This window comes from Lemur catta, chromosome 2 (assembly GCF_020740605.2).
Source record: "Lemur catta isolate mLemCat1 chromosome 2, mLemCat1.pri, whole genome shotgun sequence".
Lineage (NCBI taxonomy): Eukaryota > Metazoa > Chordata > Mammalia > Primates > Lemuridae > Lemur > Lemur catta.
In genome coordinates, this window is record NC_059129.1 from 92,994,732 (window position 1) to 93,014,684 (window position 19,953).

The 19,953-nt window shown below is 34.3% G+C and overlaps 1 long non-coding RNA gene across 1 annotated transcript in view; it reads left to right on the forward strand.

Moving 5' to 3' along the window:
- The first annotated feature begins 1,027 nt into the window (after positions 1–1,027).
- Positions 1,028–19,953, forward strand: part of LOC123632201 — a 76,840-nt gene continuing 57,914 nt past the window's right edge. The window contains exons 1-2 of the long non-coding RNA XR_006733294.1: positions 1,028–1,161; positions 19,677–19,731. This is a non-coding gene — a long non-coding RNA (uncharacterized LOC123632201). The remainder of the gene's footprint in view (positions 1,162–19,676; positions 19,732–19,953) is intronic.

Sequence of the window (19,953 nt, forward strand, 5' to 3'; positions counted from 1 at the left end):
AGTCAAAGAGTCTACAAACCCATCTATAACCTGTAAGCCCCCCCTCCCCTTGGAGATGTCCCATCTTTTCAGGCCAAACCAATGTCTGTCTTCCATGTATTGATTTATAACTTTACCTGTAACCCCTGTCTCCCTGAAATGTATAAAACCAAACTGTAACCCAGCCACGGAGAGTCCACTTGCTCAAGGTTCTTAGGTGTGGCTCCGGGCCCTGGTCCCCAAATTTGGCTCAGAATAAACCTCTTTAAATTATTTTACAGAGTTTGGCTTCTTTTCCTTGACAAGATAGACAAATGAAAAGGAAGCAAAAATAAAGATGATAGAAGTGTAAGGGTAATATCAGTTATGATGCAATGAATATTAACAGGCTAAAAATGAAAGAAGATACGAGCTAATAATAAAAGGCACAAATTATAAAGAAGATATTACATTAACTTGTATTCAAGAAGCAACAAATAGCTGAATCTGTTTGGAGAGGAATATTTTAATTACTCTTTTTCAGATTTGGAGAGACAGAGGAAACAAATGGTCATAAAAGAAATAAGTTGAATAATGAAATCAATAATATTGAATAATTAGCCAGACATAGAAGTTTACCTCAGTTGGAAAGGGGAGACACTTATTTTGTATATTCCAGAGGATTTGTAAAAACCTGTCTAAAAGTGTTGTCTAAAAAACACTTAGGAAAGTGTTTCCACAAAGGAAACCTTAAGAAATTTAAAATGGGGATTTTTACAGGTCCCGTTCTTTGACTATTACCAAATGTATAAATAAAACATAATAAAAATAAAAACAAAAGTATTTTGGGGTTATTTTGAAATTTGATAATTATTGGATCAAATTTTTTCAAAAGCAGGGAAATTATATCTCTAGAAAGCAAAAGTTCTGAGAGGGATATCATAAATATGTTAATTAAAAACTGTAGAGGAGACCAGACCAGACGAGGAAGAGGAGATGAGACCAGACCAGATGAGGAAGAGGAAACCAGACCAGAGGAGAAAGAGGAGACCAGACCAGAAGAAAAGACTAGACTGGGTGAGGAAGAGGAGATGAGACCAGACCAGACCAGAGGAGGAAGAGGAGACCAGATAGGACAAGGAAGAGAGTGCTAAATATTTAATACGCAATACCTCATTCAGACCTCATGAACCATCCTATAAGGTAGGTATTGTTCTTTACCTTGTTTACGTAAGAGGAAACTAAGGCTTAGAGAAGTTAACATAATCTGCCCAAGGGAACACCTTAACTCATGAAACTGAGAATCAAAACCAGGCCTGACTCCAGAGTCTGCTCTTAGCCATTATGCAAGTTCTGTCTGCCTATATGGTTGTTCCCACAGCTTCCTGCAAAGGCATCCTTAGGCTGGCCCTGGGGCTGAGCCACAGCTGCTGTCCTGGTGATTTCCAACCCCAGATTTTATTTTTACTATGGATGGGGGAGGGGCACAGTCTTGGGCTGGAGGGTAGAAGTTGGGCTTCTTGTGCTGCTCTGTCTCTGGACACAAGAGTGTGAACTCTCAGCAGGCATCTCTTGCACTAGGCCTCAATTGCCCCATCGGTAACACAGGAAGAATAACCCTACTCCTGGTGCCTGCCAAAATTACTCCTTTTTGAGATCATATATGGAAAAAGTCTGCTTAAAGGATTAGCACTTATTAGACTATGTATAGATCTAGCCCCCAACCAAAGTTCCAGACTTAATTCCCAAAGTTCCCAGCAAACTTGGAAAACCTCCAGAGGATCCTTACCTCCCTGCCTTTGTTCATGCCTTTCCACGTATCTGAAAGGCCTCCTCATCTTCACCTACCATAATCCTACCTATCCAAAAGGCCTAGTTCATAGGCTTCCTCCTAGAAGGGGTTTGTGGACAGCTGTCCTTGAAGTGATCCATTTCTCCTACCTAATGTTTGCCTGTAAGCACCTAAGACAAGCATCACTCCTAGCTTTACCATATAATTACTGATGTACAGGACATCTTCTCTGTGGAGGACATGTGTTGGTTTTTTCTTGCCTAATATCTTCTCCCCCTTTTAGTAACAGCAACTTGATTTTCCTCTGGTGAACAACCTTCCCTCACTTTTAATCCTTATGATTTGGTGGGTCAACCTCACTTCCAAATCCAGAGGTAGGCATGTATTGTGGGCCTATTCAGAGTTATTATAGTGGATTCAGTGAAGGGCAGGTGACTCAATTGAAACCATTGAGAATTACTCCTAGGACTTTTGCTAGGACCATTGGCATAAAAACCTCTATTTTTGCTATAATTAGATGTAAATGTGGAACTGTGAGGGGCTTTCACATGAAAAAAAAATTCCTGAGCATGAAGCCACCCAAGTGCAGGTTATAGAAAGAGACCTAATCTGGAAGATAACAGTGATGGAAACTCTTGGATCTTAGATTCAGCTATTCCTGAAATAGAAGTAAACTGCCTAGGACAAATAAATTCTGTCCCCTGCTCACATTCTTTTTTTCCTTTTAAGCTAGTTTGTGTTGGGTTTCTGTAATGTAAAATTGAAAGATAGGAACAGATCCTCCATTTGTTTATGAACTTTAAGGGGCCAAGGGCCTGATCTTTTTAACTTGACATTTCTTAGCATGGTACCTGGTAAGACAGAGGGTTCTTGAGGTATGATGGTTGATTCATTCAATCTCACTTCACCTGAGTGCCTACAATGAGCTGAGCTAAGCACTGGAACCAAAAGGAATAATTAGACAGTCCTTGCCCTCAAGGAGTTCTGAATTTAGAACAACGAGGAAGTATGAAAATGAACACTTTGTAATATAAGTTGGGCTATAATAGAAAAAAAAACCCAAATCTATAAAAGTGTTAATCAGCTGATTAGCCCAAAGAAACATTCTGCATGTCTGTTAAAAACTGATTGCTTTAAAAGTGTTTTATTCCCCCAGACTGAAGAAATGACTTCAACTGCATAAAAGCTTCCCCCTCACTCCTGCCCCATCTCTTACACCTTTAGGGTAATAATAAAGGTATATACCTGCTTACTTTAGGTATATATGGTAACTTTCTTCGGCAGAGCATGAGGTACCTTCAAGGGTATGATCAAATGTCTTTGCAATATCATCAAGAGATATGAAGGGGAGACTGAGGAACAGAGAGAGTTTGGTAAAGTGATGGCCTGAAGTCACCCAAGTGATGCAGGACAATTTAAACCAGGGTTTCCTGATCCTCTATTTATTCAGTTCTCTTGACCTTCAACCTAGTTAGTTCTCTCTTCACTGAGATTACAAGGTAGAAAATGTTTATGAACTGGCATAACTTCCTTGTTTGTGTCAGCTTTACTATAAAGGCTGAGAAAGATGCTTTAATGCCCCAGATCTGGCTGCATCATTCACTATAAAGTACGTCAACACTGCTTAATGCAGTAATGAGCAATGCAGCCATTTGGCCACACTTCCCAGGTATTTAAATGAATGCTGCTTACACCTCTGGTGAAGCAGAATACTACTTCCTGGTTAATCAGCAACTAGGAAAACCAACCCTGGGAACACCAGAAGCATCTGGAAAAGCAACACATTCATATATTCCAAATTCATCCAGAGCATCTTCATGGCCTGAAATGTAAAACAAATACTACTTACAAACCAAATGCTTTGATGTGCTATTGTTGCTTTTAAAAACCTTTGTAAAACTTAAAAAAGAATAAAAACTGTAGAAATTATTTTATGAAATTAGAGAAATGATAGCAAAAGAATACAAAATGAGGAAGACAGAGGACATACCATACAGAAGTTAAAATTTAAAATTAATAAAATCGAGTATAGAAAATACTAAATGATAAATAAAATCAAACTTGTTTGTTAAACAGGTATAATATAAAGGGAAACACCTCATGATATTTATTAAGAATAAGAGTATATAAATATTGTAGGTTTAGTTTCAGACCACTGCAATAAAGTGAATGTTGACATAAAGTCAGTTACATAAATTGTTTTGGTTTCCTAGTGCATATAAAAGTTATGTTAACACTATACTATAGCCTTTTAAGAGTATAATAGCATTATGTCTGAAAAAATGTGCATACCTTGATTAAAAAATATTTTATGACTAAAAAATGCTAATGATCTTTTTGCTTTTGGAGGGTCTTAATGTTGGTGGCTACTGACTGACCAGAGTGGTAGATGTTGCAGGTTGGGATAGCTGTGGCAATTTCATAACATAAAACAATGATAAAGTTTGCTACATCAATTGGCTCTTCCTTTAAAGAAAGATTTCTCTGTAGCATTCAATGCTGTTCGATAGCATTTTACCCACAGCAGAACTTCTTTCAAAGTGAGAGTCAACCCTCTCAAATCTTGTCAGTGCTTTAAGAGCTAAGTTTATGTAATATTCTAAATCCTTTGTTGTCATTTCAGTGATGTTCACAGTATCTTCACTAAGAGTAGTTTACATATGAAAAAACCACTCCTCATCCGTTAAAATTTTATCATGTGGGTGCAAGCAATTTAGTCACATCTTCTGGCTACATTTCTAATTCCAGTTCTTTTGCTCTTTCTACCACATATGCAGTTACTTCCTCCACTGAAGTCTTGAACACCCCTCAAATTTACCCATGAGAGTTGGTATCAGTGTCTCTCAAACTTTTGTTAATGTTGATTTTTCCCTCGTCCCATGAATCAAAAAATTTTTTAATGGCTTGTGGAGTGGTCAATCCTTTCCAGAAGGTTTTCAATTTACTTTGCCCAGATACTTCAGAAGAATCACCATCTATGGCACCTATAACCTTACAAAATATATTTTGTAAATAATAAGATTTGAAAGTAGAAACTCCTTGATCCTTGGGTTGCAGAATGGATTTTGTGTTACCAGGAATGAAAACAACATTAATCTTCTTGTATATCTTCATAAGAGCTCTTGGGTGCCCAGGTGTATTGTCTATGGAGCAGTAATATTTGGAAAGGAATCTTTTTTTGTCTGAGCAGTAAATCTCAACAGTGGGCTTGAAATATTCAGTAAACCATACTATAAACAGATGTACTGTCACTCAGGCTTTGTTGTTTTATTTATAAGGTAAAAGCAGAGTAGATTAAGCATAATTCTTAAGTGCTGTAGGATTTTTGCAATGGTAATTGAGCATTGACTTCAACTTAAAGTCATTAGCTGGATTAGTCCCTAAAAAGAGTCAGCTTGTCCTTTGAAGTTTGAAGCCAGACATCGACTTCTCCTCTCTAGTTATGAAAGTCCAAGATGGCATCTTCTTCCAGTAGAAGACTGTTTCATTGACATTGAAAATCTGTTTCGTGTAGCTGCCTTCATCAGTGATCTAACTTAGATCTTTTGGATAGCTTGCGTTAGCTTCTCCATCAGTACTAACTGCACCACCTTGCATTTTTATGTTAAGAAAATGGCTTCTTTCCTTAAACCTCATGATCCAACCTCTGCTAACTTCCAACTTTCCTTCTACAGCTTCTGTACCTCTCTCAGCCTTCATAAAATTGAAAAGAATTGGGGCCTTGCTCTGGATTAGGCTTTATAACAAGGGAAAGTTGTGGCTGGTTTGATCTTTTATCCAAACCTCTAAAACTTTTGTCTCCATATCAGCAATAAGCTGTTTCACTTTCTTATCATTTGTGTGTTCATTGGAGTATCACTTTTAATTTCCTTCAATAACTTTTCCTTTGTATTTACCACTTTGTTAACTATTTGGCACAAAAGGTATAGCTTTAAGCCTATCTGGGCTTTCAGCATGCCTTCCTCTATAAACTTAATCATTTCTAGCTTTTGATTGAAGGTGAGAGACATGTGACTCTTCCTTTCACTTCAACACTTACAGGCCATATTAGGGTTATAAATCGGCCTACTTTCAATATTGTTGTGTCTCAGGGAATAGGGAGGCCTGAGGACAGAGAGAGAGAAGGGAGAATGGCCCATCTGTGGAGTAGTCAGAACGTACACAACATTTACTAAGTTTGTTGTCTTATATGGGTACAGTTCATGGTGCCCCAAAACAATGACCATAATAACATCAAAGATCACTGAACTCAGATCACCATAATAGATATAATGATAATGAAAAAGTTTGAAATATTGTGAGAATCACCAAAATGTGACACAGAGACATGAAGTGAGCACATGATGATGGAAAAATTGTACCAATAAATGCTTGCTTGACGTAAGGTTGCCACAATCCTTCAATTTGTAAAAAGCACAGTATCCACAAAGCACAGTAAAGAGAAGCCCAATAAAATGAGGTATGCCTGTATCAAGTACTCCATGGAAATAAATGGCAGAAAGGATGGTTAATGTCCGTGCAAATACAGTTGATCCTTGAACAACCTTGCTTTTAATTGTGTGGGTCCAATTTTATGTGGATTTTTTCAATAAATGTATTGGAACATTTTTTGGAGATTTGCAACAATTTGAAAACCTTGCAGATGAACTGCATATAGCCTAGAAATATCAAAAAATTAAGAAAAATGTATGTATGTCATGAATGCATAGAATATGTGTAGATATTAGTCTATTTTATCACTTACTACCATAAGATATACATAAATCTATTATAAAAAGTTAAAGTTATTAAAATTTACACAAACACTTACTGACTATATATGGAGCCATTCTCAGTCAAGAAAAAAGTAATCAAATGTAAAGATTTGGTATTAAATTATAATTACGTAAAATTAACAGTAGTGATACTGTAGTACTGTACTTCTGTAATAATTTTATAGCTACCTCCTTTTGCCATAGCAGTGAGCTCAGAGGTTGACAGTAACACCATGAGATGCTAATCATCTGCACGTGAGTTTTTCATCTCTCTGGTAAATTGCATATTATGGCAAAAAGTGATCCCTTGTGGTTCTTATGTATTTTTCATTGTGTTTAGTGCAATACTGTAAACTTTGAATAATGCCATGTGTCCTATACAAAGTGCCACTAGTGATGCTGGAAGTGCTCCCAAGAAACAGGAAAAAAGTCATGACATTAAAAGAAAAAGTTGAATTGCTTGATATGTACCCATAGATTGAGATCTGCTGTTCCAGTTGCCCTCCATTTCAGACAGATGACTCAGCTTGTAAACAGACAGTGTAAACTTAAGGTATCAATAAGTATAGTATAGTACTGTAAACGCATTCTCTTTTTTATCATTTTTCTCTTTTTTCTTCTTTCTTTTTTGACAGGCTTTCACTTTATTGCCCAGGCTGGAGTGCAGTGGTGTGATCACAGCTCACTGCAATCTCCAACTCCCAGGCTCAAGTGATCCACCTGGCTCAGCCTTCTGAGTAGCTAAGACTGTAGATAAGAGCCACCATACCTGGTTGATTGTTTTTTCTTTTTTGTGGCCATGGGGCTTTTGCTTTTTGCCCAAGCTGTTCTTGAGCTCCTGAACTCAAATGATCTTCTCACCTAGGCCTCCCAAAGTACTGGGAGGCATGGGCCATTGCACCCAGCTCTTTATGATTTTCTTCATATCATTTACTTTTCTCTAGCTCATTTTATTGTAAGAATGCAGCATATAATACATATAACACAAAAACTATGTATTAATTCACAATTTATATTATTGGTAAGGCTTCAGGTCACTAGTAGGTTATTAGGAGTTAAGTTTTGGAGGAGTCAAAAGTTATATACTATGTGGAAGATTGACATCCCTAAGCCCCATGTTGTTCAAGGATCAACTGTATAGAATTTCAAAAAATGAGTCACTAATTGCTAGAGAAGAATTTGAAAAAATAATTAAAGGCCTATCTTTGAAAACTATACCAGGTAATTTCATTTCTGATCATTTTATGGACTATATACTATAAAAATATTCCTACTTTATTACAAAACAAAACAAAATAAATCTGTTATATAAAATACATTGTCAATAAAATAAAACCCAACACACACACTTGGAATAATATATTTGTTAATGATGTGTATTTCAAATAAGTAAAATACACTTTAAAAATCAACAATAAAAAGTCAATCTTTAAAAAAAAGGATTTTACTGTTTAAAATAGATTTTAAAAATTGAGCAAATCATTCACAAAATAGCCTATGCACACTAATAAGAATATAAAAATTTGCTCAACTTTTTTTAATTTTATCAGAAACATGCAAATTAAAACAACATTGGAACATCCTTCACACCCACTAGAGAAGCAAAAAAATAAATGACTGGCAGTTACCAAAGTGTCAGAGCAATCAGTAGTTCTTAAATTACTGATGGGAGTGTAAGATAATATAATACAACTACCCAGGAAAACTACTTGGCAATTCCAAATCCCATCCTACATATTTATCAAAGTGAATTAAAACCTATTAATAAAAATCTTGTACAAAGATGTACGTAGCATCTTTATTCTTGACACCTAAAATGTAAAATCAACAGAAATGTACATAATATGTGAATGTATAAACACAGAGTGTTACATTTATATGGTGGATTACTACTTAGTAGTATAAAAATAACAAATTACTGGTACATCCAAAAAAAATGGATGAAACTCAAAAAAACAATTTTCTTTTTTGCTAAGAATAAGTAGTTACCTATAAATGTCAGACACAAAAGAATACTTTCTGTATGATTTCATTTAAATGAAATTCAGGACCATGCAAGATTAGTTTATAGAGGTAAAATTCAGAAAGATGACTGCCTCTGGAAAGAAAAATGAAAGAACTTTCTGAAGAAATAAAAATATTCTATAACTTGATTGAGGCTGCAGTGATATGTGTGTATACATTTGTCAAAACCTATTTAACTATGCACTAAAATATATCCATATTATGGTATGTGCCTTATATCTCAATAAAAATGTATATGAGGATATTTACAACCAAGGAAGTAGGAAAACTTTATAGAGGAAATGACAAACTCTGATGAAAGGTAAAACTAATAAAAAACACATGAGTATTTTGTGTGGAGTTTAACTGCTTGATTTAAAGTGTATGTGGGGGAGCTAAAGACTAGCCAAAATCATTTTAAACAACATTGTGTGAGAATTCGCCAATTTTCAAGCATAATTGTAAAGATATTGTAATAAAAGTGCATAGCTTAGTCTCAGAAATAGACAACTATATCAAGAAACATAATAAAAATCCCAGAAATGAAACTAATATATGTAAAATTTAAGATGTAAAAGAGGTAGTACTATAGATCAGTGAGGAAAAGATGGACTATTTAATAACTAGACAGAGGACAATATATTATTCACATTAAAAAGTAAACTAAATTTAAATCCCACATTATATAAAAATTGAAACCAAATGGATGAAAAACTTAAATGCAAAACAACACTTAAAAATTTAAGAAGCAAATATGAAAGACTATCTTTTGACCTTTGTATAGGGAAAGATTTCTTAAATACAACAGAAAAAGAATAATCTGCAAAGTAAAATATTAAAAATGTTAACATTAAAATTAAAACTTCTGTTCACTTATCTAGGGAAGAGAAAGCATAATCAGAATTATACCTCATATCTGAATAAAGCAGTTTAAAAAAAAAGGAAGGGGCACAGAAAGGCAGAGCACATTTGAATACATTTGCCTCATGTATAAATAACAAAGAGTCCATATTTACAATACATAAAATCTTTTAAAAATCAATTAGCATGAAAAAGAATAAAAAAATAAAATGAACATTTTTGTATCAAAAATACATAAATGATGAATTATATATGAAATTTGCACAACTTCATTAACAATCAAAGAAGTACACTCACCAAATCCAATAAAACAGTATTTTATATATACCAGAATTTTAGATTATAAATTGACAATGACAAATTTTTATAAGGATACAGAACAATGGAAACACTTATGTACTGATGGTGTGTTTTAAATTATAATATTATTGAAAATTTTAAACTATTTCAGGAAAAATTTATTTCTATTTTATAAATTTGTACATGTGCATATACAACAAGCCAGCAATTTAACTTGTACCTGTATACCCTCAAAAAACTCTTGTACGTGTGTGCAAAGTCATAAGAAAGACAATGTTCATCAAATAATTATTTGTGAAAGAAAATCATCATTGTAATTAACAATGAAAAACTAGAAATATACTAAATATCCATCTATATAGAATAGTTAAATGATGCCTAAGAAACTGTAGTGTAATATTATAATGATACTATAATTCAGTAAAAAGTTAATGAATTACAGATATGCACAATAATATGAGTTTTATTCAAATCCAAAGAATTCAATTCTACTGTGATTAAAATGGACACAAAATATAGATAAGGATAGAAATCTGCCTAAAACCTGCTAAGAAAAGTATAAACTAGAAAACTATAAATCCACCTCATATATCAGTCTTGAGTTAGTATGATAAAAATGTTATTCTTTAACTATTAATAAATTTAATGAAATCCAATCAGAACTATTATGGAAATTGGATAAAATGATCTTAAATTTTATATGAAAGTCTAAATAAATAGGTGTATAAATAGGAGTAATTAATCTATGAATTAGATTGATGTAATACAACAGGTACAAAAATAAACTTCAGATAGTTGTAAAAGAATATGTACAAGTACCTAGGAGATTACATACACAATCTGGGGTCTATGATTAGAGAGGCAGTCTAATCAAGAATGGAAATACAGTTGCCAGAAAAGAATAGATAGGCATGCTTGATGAAATAAAAATGGAAACTTTGCATAGCAAAAGATCAAGTTGTCCACAAAGTTGAGTGGCAATATTAGGGTAGAAAGAGAGAAATAAAAATCCCTTACATTGTTTGTTATCATGCTCACTAGAACACTATATATGACCTTTGAAGGAATTATTTCATTATTATAATTAGATGAATACTTTCCAGTGAAAGGAAGTTATTACCCATTTACTTAATTATTCAACAAACATGTTTTGGGCACCTATTATGTTCTAGTCTTGTTTAAGGTCCTGGGGATGTTGTTATAAACAGAGCTGAAAAAGAAAAACATGCCTTCATGGAGCTCACATTCTAACTGAAAAAACAAAAAAAGGAATAGATAGTAAGTAAATATATAATGAAAAAATAAGTAAAATATATATTAAAGAAAACAGTAAGTAAAATTTCTAATATAATTTATAATATGGTTTCATTTAAGGTAGCAATGGATATGAACATTGTGAAATATTACTGGTAGCAGAACTATAATGGATAACAAGAATTGACCACTGAATTTGACAAAATAGAGTTTATTAGTGACTTAGTTTTCATACTGTGTATAGTGGCAAAAGCCTGAGTGGAGTGGGTTACATGGGGAGGGGAGGATGACGTGAGATTAGATGTCTTAAAAGCAGTTTTGATGTAAAATGAAGGAAGAAATTAGGCAGAAGCTGGAAGACAAAATGGGGACATGAGAGAGCTGGTGAGAGAAGTAAATGAGTGGTATGAGAGAACAGAAATAAGTGCTTGAATAGTGTACTTGATTAGGCCATATGTGATACAATCCAGCAGAGAAAGGAGGGATTTGGTCTTATGTAAGAGTATGGACAATTCACCCACAGTAATAGAAGAAAAGGCAAAGGCAAAATATAAAGTCACAAAAGCAGGTTGTTAGAAGTGTGAAAAAAAAATGAGATAAGCTTGTGGAAATTCTGTTATATTGGTTTTGTATTTTCTCAGTGAAATAGAAAGTAAGGAAGGATATGTCAGAGAGTGAATATGGGGGAGGACATATGGGAGAATTGAAGAGGATGAGGTATGAATCAGACCTTCTTCTAGGTGACTGAGAGCATGAATGGAAATATAGAACAATCAAACACTAAGGACAATTCAACAAGAAGAAATATCAATCCTAAATATTTATGCACCTAATGCAGGAGTGCCCAGATTCATAAAGCAAACCCTACTACATCTAAGCAAGGAGATAAACAGCAGCATCTTAACACATTGACTACCCCAATGAAATAATACCATGTATCTTCTCAGACCACAGTAGAAAAAACTAGCAATCAATTCCAAGAGAAATACTCAATTCTACACAATGTTATAACATTAAACAACCTGCTGTTGAACAATAATTGGGTCAATAATGAAACTAAGATGGAAATCAAAATATTCCTTGAACTGAATGACAAAAGGGTAAAAGCTATTAAAACCTATGGGATCTAGCAAAAGCAGTACTAAGGAGAAAATTCATAGCTTTAAATGCCTACATCAAAAAGACAGAAAGATCACAAATCAAAAATCTAATGACACATCTCAAGGAACTAGAAAAGGATAGCATACCAAACCCAAAGCCAGCAGAAGAAAAGAAATAACTAAGGTCAGAGTAGGACTAAATGAAATGGAAAATAAAAAAGAATACAAAGAATCAAAGAAACAAAAATTTGGTTCTTTCAAAAGATAAACAAAATTGATACACCTCTTGCTAAATTAACCAGGAATAGAAGAGAAATGACCCAAATAAACTCAATTAGAAATGAAAAAGGAGATATTACATCTACCACAGAAATACAAAATATCATATGGGAATACTACGAAAATCTCTATGCATATAAACTCAAAAATGTAGTGGAAATGGACAAATTCCTGGAAACATACAAACTCAAAAGACTCAATCAGAAAAAATGGGACTCCTGTATAGACCAATAATGAGCAACAAGATTGAAGCAGTAACAAAAAAATCTTCAAACAAAAGCAAGCCTCAGACCAGATAGATTCACAGGTGAATTTGACCAGACATACAAAGAAGAGCTGTTACCAATACTGCAGAAATTATTTTATAACATTGAGAAGGAGGGAATTGTCCCTAACTTATTCTATGAAGCCAGTATCATCTTGATACCAAATCAAGGAAAGGACACACCCAAAAGGAAATTAGAAATCAATATGCCATATGAATATAGATGGAAAAATCCTCAATAAAATACTAGCAAACCAAATTCAACAGCACATCAAAAAAATAATCCACCATGACCAAATGGGCTTCATTCCAGGTATGCAAAGATGGTTCAACATACAGAAATGATTAAATGTGATTTACCACATAAACAGAAGTAAAAATCATATGATCATCTCAATAGATGCAGAAAAAGCATTCAACCAAATTCAGCATCATTTTATGATTAAAAACCCTCAAGAAACTAGGCATAGAAGGAATATTTCTTAAAATTATAAAAGCCATATACGACAAACCCACAGCCAACATCATACTGAATGGGGAAAAGATGAAGGCATTCCCACTAAGAACTGGAACAGGACAAGGCTGCCCACTGTCCCACTTTTATTCAACATAGTGCTGGAAATCCTAGCCAGAGCAATCAAGCAAGAGAAAGAAATTAAGGGTATCCAAATTGGGAAAGAAGACGTCAAGCTATAACTTTTTGCTGATGATATGACCTTATATTTACAACACCCCAAAAACTCCACCAAGAGACTCCTGGAATTGATAAATAAATTCAGAAAAGTCTCAGTTTACAAAATTAATATACACAAATTAGTAGGATTCCTATACACCAATAATAGTCAAGCTGACAGTCCAATTAAAGACTTCATACGATTCACAGTTGCTACAAAGAAAATAAAACACCTAGGGATATATGTAACCAAGGAGGTGAAAGGTCTCTACAAAGAAAACTATGAAACACTGAGGAAAGAAATCATAGATGACAGAAACAAAAAGAAAAGCATATCATGTTCATGGATCAGTAGAATCAACATTGTTAAAATATCCATACTACCCAAAGTGATTTACAGATTCAATGTAATCCCTATCAAAATACTAATGTAACATTTCACAGATCTAGAAAAAATAATTCTATGCTTCGTTTGGAAGCAGTGAAGAGCCCGAATAGCTAAAGCAATCTTAACCTGAAAGAACAAATCTGGAGGCATCACATACCAGACTTCAAACTATACAACAAGGCTATAGTAACCAAAACAGCATGGCATTGGCATAAAAATAGAGACATAGACCAATGGAGCAGATCAGAGAACTCAGTTATTAAACTATCCACACAGCCAACTGATCTTTGACAAAGCAGACAATATACACTGGAGAAAAGAAGCCCCATTCAATAAATGGTGCTGAGAAAATTGGGTAGCCATGTACAGAAAAGTGAAACAGGATCCCTATCTCTTACCACTTACAAAAATTAATTTAAGATGGATAAAGGACTTAAATGTAAGCCACAAAACCGTAAGAATTCTAAAAGAAAATGTTGGAAAAACTCTTGTAGATGTCAGCCTGGTCAAAGAATTTATGAAGAAGACCCCAGTGGCAATCACAGCAACAACAATGTAAGTAAATGGGACTTTATTAAATTAAAAAGTTTCCACACAGCCAATTAAATAATCAACAGCACATACAGACAACCTACAGAATGTCAGGAAATATTTGCTAGCTATACATCCAATAAAGGCTAATAACCAGAATCTACAAAAAACTCAAGCAAATTTTCAAGGAAAAAACAATAACCCCATTAAAAATTGGGCAAAAGACATGAACAGTAGCTTTTCAAAAGAAAATAGAATGGCCAATAAGCATATCAAAAAGTGCTCAATGTCACTAATCAGGGAAATGTAAATTAAAACCACAATGAAATATCACCTTACCCCAGTTAGAATGGCTTTTAGTAAAACGTCCAAAAACAATAGATGCTGATGTGGATGCAGAGAGAAAGGAACACTTATACACTATTGGAGGAACTGCAAATTAGTATAACCTCTATGGAAAATAGTATGGAAATTCCTCAAAGAACTAAAAGTAGACCCACCATTTGATCTAGTAATGCCACTGCTGGGTATTTACCCAAAGGAAAAGAAATCATTTTATCAAAAAGACACCTGCACTTGAATGTTTATTGCAGCACGATTCACAATTGCAAAGATGTGGCATTAACCCAAGTGCCCATCAATTCTTGAGTGGATTAACAAAATGTATATGTATGCTACAGAATACTACTGAGCCATGAAGAAGGATAACTTAATGCCTTTTGCCACAGTTGGAGAATGGAACTGGAGACCATTATCCTAATCAAACACCACATGTACTTGCCATTAAATTGGAACTAACTAATAAGCACACATATGCACAGAGGGAAGTAAAACCCAGTGGAAAAGCAAGGGGGATGGGAGAAAACCTTTCCAGTGGATACAATGAACACTATCTGAGTGATGGGCAGACTTATAACGCTGACTCAAGCATAACAAAATAGATACGTGTAACCAAAACCATTTGTACCCCCATAATATTTGAAAGAAAATAAATAAAAAAGCACTAAGAACACAATTGAGGTCTGTGATCCTAAATGTAAAGTGATTTCGGAAAGCATTGTGTGTATGCATGGGAGAGTATTTGTTTTATTCATTTTTTGTTTCATCATCTGGTAGGATGAATTAAAAGAATTGCAAGGCTCCTTGGTATTTACACAAATGAGTTGGAAACTTATGTCCACATAAAAATGGGTGTATGTATGTTTATAGCTGCTTTATTCATAATTGCCACAATTTGAAAGCAATCACATGTTCTTCAGTAGGTAAATGGATAAACTGTGGTACATTCAGACAATAGGATATTATTCAGTGCTAAAATGAACTATCAGACCATGAAAAGACATGGAGGAACCTTAACACATATCACTAAGTGAAAGAAGCCAATCTGAAAAGGCTACATGCTGTGTGATTCCAACTATATGACATTCTGGAGAAGGCAAAACTATAAAGATAATGAAAAGATCAGTGATTGCCAGAGGTTGGGAGAGAGAAGAATGAATAGCCATAGCACACAGAATTTTTAGGGCAGTGAAACTACTCTGTGTGATACCATAATAGTGGATACATGTCATAATGTATTTGCCCAAACTCATAAAATTGTATAGCACCAAGAGTGAAACCTAATGTAAACTATGGGCTTTTGGTGACAATAATATATCAATGTGGTTCAGTTGTAAGAAATGTGCCATGATGGTAGGGGATGTTGATAATGGGGGAGGCCATGTAAGGGTGGGGACAGTAGATATATCAACCTTTTGTTCAGTTTTGCTGTGATAGTGGTAGTTATAGATTGAGATCTTACAAAATTGTAGGGGGGTTATACAGGAAAATAATTGAAATTTTCAAAAATTTCAAAAAGAGGATATAATGTCTATGTTGAGATACATGAAAATTCCAATTTAGTAGTCTGTTTTGCACACAGGTTCCATGAGACACTTTGAACAATATTTACCTGTGCTACTAGATATGGAACTCCTCCAAAAAATCTGCTAGATGTATTTAATATTATTAAACTATTATAGATTTATTTTTTATTATTTTTCTAAAGCATTTTGGAAGCTATTGATATAATTTCTTGAGAGTGATGTCATTTTATCATCTCTGAGTTCATTTTATATAACTTAAGAGTATTCGTTTCAAGCTTTAATGCCCACTTGTTCATATATATGTATTTGTATTAACATATAGGTATATATATGTGTGTGGTTTATGATTGATAAACTTTCATATTGTTTCTCTAAACATATTGTTTCTCAAACTTCAAATTCATATACTGAAGCATCTTTAAAAATATATGTCCCCATAAAATAACACTTGCCATCTACTCTCATCTACTTAGGATGGTTTATTTTCTACTCTGTTCATTTTCCATCCTTTATATGCCCTTTATAAGGTTTCAATACCAGAACTTCAGCCCTAATCCAATGTTTGTTTTTGGCTGTTGAAGCCAACTTGTAGAATCTCTGTTTTTTATGGACTTCAATACGAAATCACTTCACTAGGCTACAAATTATCTGCTGAACTATATATTTCTTTATGCATAGTTAAAATTATTTTTTATGAGATGTTAATTTGTACTAAATTTCTATTTATTCTGTGCATGTTACCTCTAAAACATCTCTAGAATTTTAAAGTTTTCCAGAGAGGAGGGAACTTAAGATCATTTTGTTCAGTACTTTGCATACTGTGCATAAGATGTTAATAAATGGTCTAGTTGTCCCATACTCTTTCTTATAAGACAGTGATGAAACATAGTAACATGTTAAAACATCTGTGAAGTCCTGAAGTAAAGAAACCTGATCAAATTCAACACAGCTTTTCCCAAAAGTATCTGATATCAAAATTATTACCCATCTTTCTCTTTTCTTTGAACAGCTATAAACATCTCATTGAATGAATGCTTCTCAGAACACTTTGAGAAGTACCATTCTCTTTATAAATGAGCACACAGAAGCACGTATATTTACATGTTTTTCTAAAGTTGTATGGCTATTTATTAACAGAAAGAATCAGAACTAATTTGGCCACCCAATTAAATGCTTCTTTCTTCCTGCAGTTTGTCTCCTGGTGCTTTCTTATCCCAGTGCTGTGCTGAGCCACATTGGAGCCTGAGGCAAAAGAAAACATCAGTAACACTAATCCCATCTTTATTTAAAAGTTTGATATTTTGTTCATTGTGGATTTATTTTCATAAATCTTAATATTTAAAAATATCAGTTAAAATAGTATGCCCCTTGATTACTGGGTTTTTTGTTACCCCTTCTGTTCTTAAGAAGGATCCTTATCTGGCCCTAGTCCCCGCCCTTCAAAACTACATGTATCTCCAGTTTTAGAATATCCAAACCATTTCATATTCCAAGTTATCTAAAAACATGATGAATTAGTCAAGTTCCCATATCAAAACTCAATCATTGGTGACTTCGATTTCTCACATTTGTAGGCAGAAACATGCCAATATCCTTTGCCTTTTTACTCCTGAAAATAAAAGTATCTTTTCAATTATTTTGTATATTAATTTATAAATACCATGCACACTATTGCACACTTTCTGAGAATTTGAAATTTTAATTACATTATAATTAACAACCTATATGTTCTATTAACTAGTTCCTATGTGCAAGGGAATAAGCTTGAGGCAGAGATTATATCTACTAGTTCCACTTGATGAAAATACATACTCAGTAACTCGGTGAACTCTAATATGGCATTGCCCAAAGTGTGTTTCAGCAAGGAGTATGATAAGAGTTTCAGGGGAAGAAAAAGTAATAGAATTAGTTAAATAGATAAAGATCTGAAAAAAATAAAAAGATTCTTCATGTCAGGACTTCTCAGAGCCTTTAATGTGCTAATGATCTTTAGTAATGTAAAAGAAAAACTTACAGAATGCAGTATTTTTAAAACATTTGACTATAGAATATTTATATCTATGTCTGCATATATGTAAGCTTTTGCATTGAACATCTGTAGTGGCGCTATTGTTTCACAGATCATCTTTGGAAAGCACATCTCTGATAGACCAGTCAAGCTTGGATTTTGTTTTATAGAAAGTGTTTTTCAGATGATATGTAACTCAATGTTCAATTATACCACTTTGCTTTCTGGTAATGGCTCACTAATCCCAAAGCCTAGCTAGGACTCTTCTTGTGCATGGGAAAAATATTGAAAATTAATCAATTGTTTTACCAAGTAGCAATTTATAAGAATAGATTTTATTTTTCTGGTCAACACTTGTGCCTTTTCACAGTTGAATTTTTTTTAACTCTTGGGGAGCTGTTAACTGTTTAATGATAGAGTTCCCCCGAATCAGTCATATTTGGCACAGCTTTATTGTTTATTCCTATTGGCTGGTACCTCTGACCTATTTACTTCAAATGAAATTTTGAAAATTGAAACCTCCTTCCTTGCCAAACTTCTATTGTTTCCCATATACAAGTCACCCCTCTCATCTGGCCATCCCTGAAGCCTGGAAGAACTCTTATTTTCCTTCTTTTCCTTAGTTTCAGATATGCTTAACAAAAATAATTTCTTGCTCCCTATGCCCAATTACTAATTTGAAAAAAATATTAATCTGCTGAAAAATTAATATGCAGCCTAAACTTGCCATTGTTGAAAATAAATGTAAAAATTTAGAGAAATTTTGGATAAGACGCGATAGTGGTGCTTTCAACTACAAAGATTGAACATTGATCATAATTTCAAATCATTTCCTCTAACTCCCTCTTCATGTCTCTTCTTTTAGGTGTGAAACCTTTGATAACATATCACAGTACATGATGATATACCATCTAACAATAGTATCACAGCAAACAACCACAACACACTTGAACTTATTTTTATCAATTAGTTTTCCGATAAGAACATCCAATCTACAGTTTTATTCATTTATTTGGCCACACACTGGGACTGTATTTGGATTAGAAAGCAATTTGCTCACCCTACTTGGCATCTTTAGCAGAATTACTTTAGAAGTTTGAGTTTTTCAAAATGTAACAGGTAATTGTTGTTTATAAAATATTAGGATGGCAGAGAGTCGGTGGCAACTAAAAACATTCCAGTGTTTGCTGCAAGGCATGAGGAGACAGTGACACAGCTCATTTCCTCAGCCGAACTCTCTTTGCTGCCTTGTACAACACTTATTTCAAAGCACGCCACAGCTTAGAACTGTCGTGATCCCCATTAATATAAAATCATTGACCCCTGCTCCCGCTGGTGCGACTAAATTACATTCTGCTGCTCAGCGGCAGCCGCACATGGGGCCAGCGCTTTTAGTTGTCGCCAGGTGCCTTGATGCCAGCGCAGCCCCTCCTACGCCCAGGGTTTGCCTTTAATGAGGATTAGGCACCTTCAAAGAGGAGGACCCACTCCCAGGATGGAAGCCTTTCTAATGGTGTCTGGGCTTATCGTAGGCAGTAATTTAGTATCTCAGCCGAGACTGCAGAGAGATTCATTTCCCCCTCTAAGAAATTGCAAGAGTGTGTGGTTTTGTGATTGGCCTTTTTTTCTCTCCCTCTCCACCAGCACAAATTCAAGAGAATGATGCCTAACGACATCACGTTTTTATGAGACCTAGAAGGTGAGTGTGGTGAACCAACATCCCAAATCCTGGCGTATCCCAGGTAGGGAAGTTACTCTTTTATACTATCTTTATGTTATGCTTTATTAATAGTACTAAACTCACTCACAATGCCCCACACTGAATTCATCTTTGCAGTTGGGGTGGTGGAATTCCTTTATAAAAGAGTTGATAGCCAGACCTGGAGTGTGGTCTATTTTCTCACTGTGTGGTCTTCCTGGA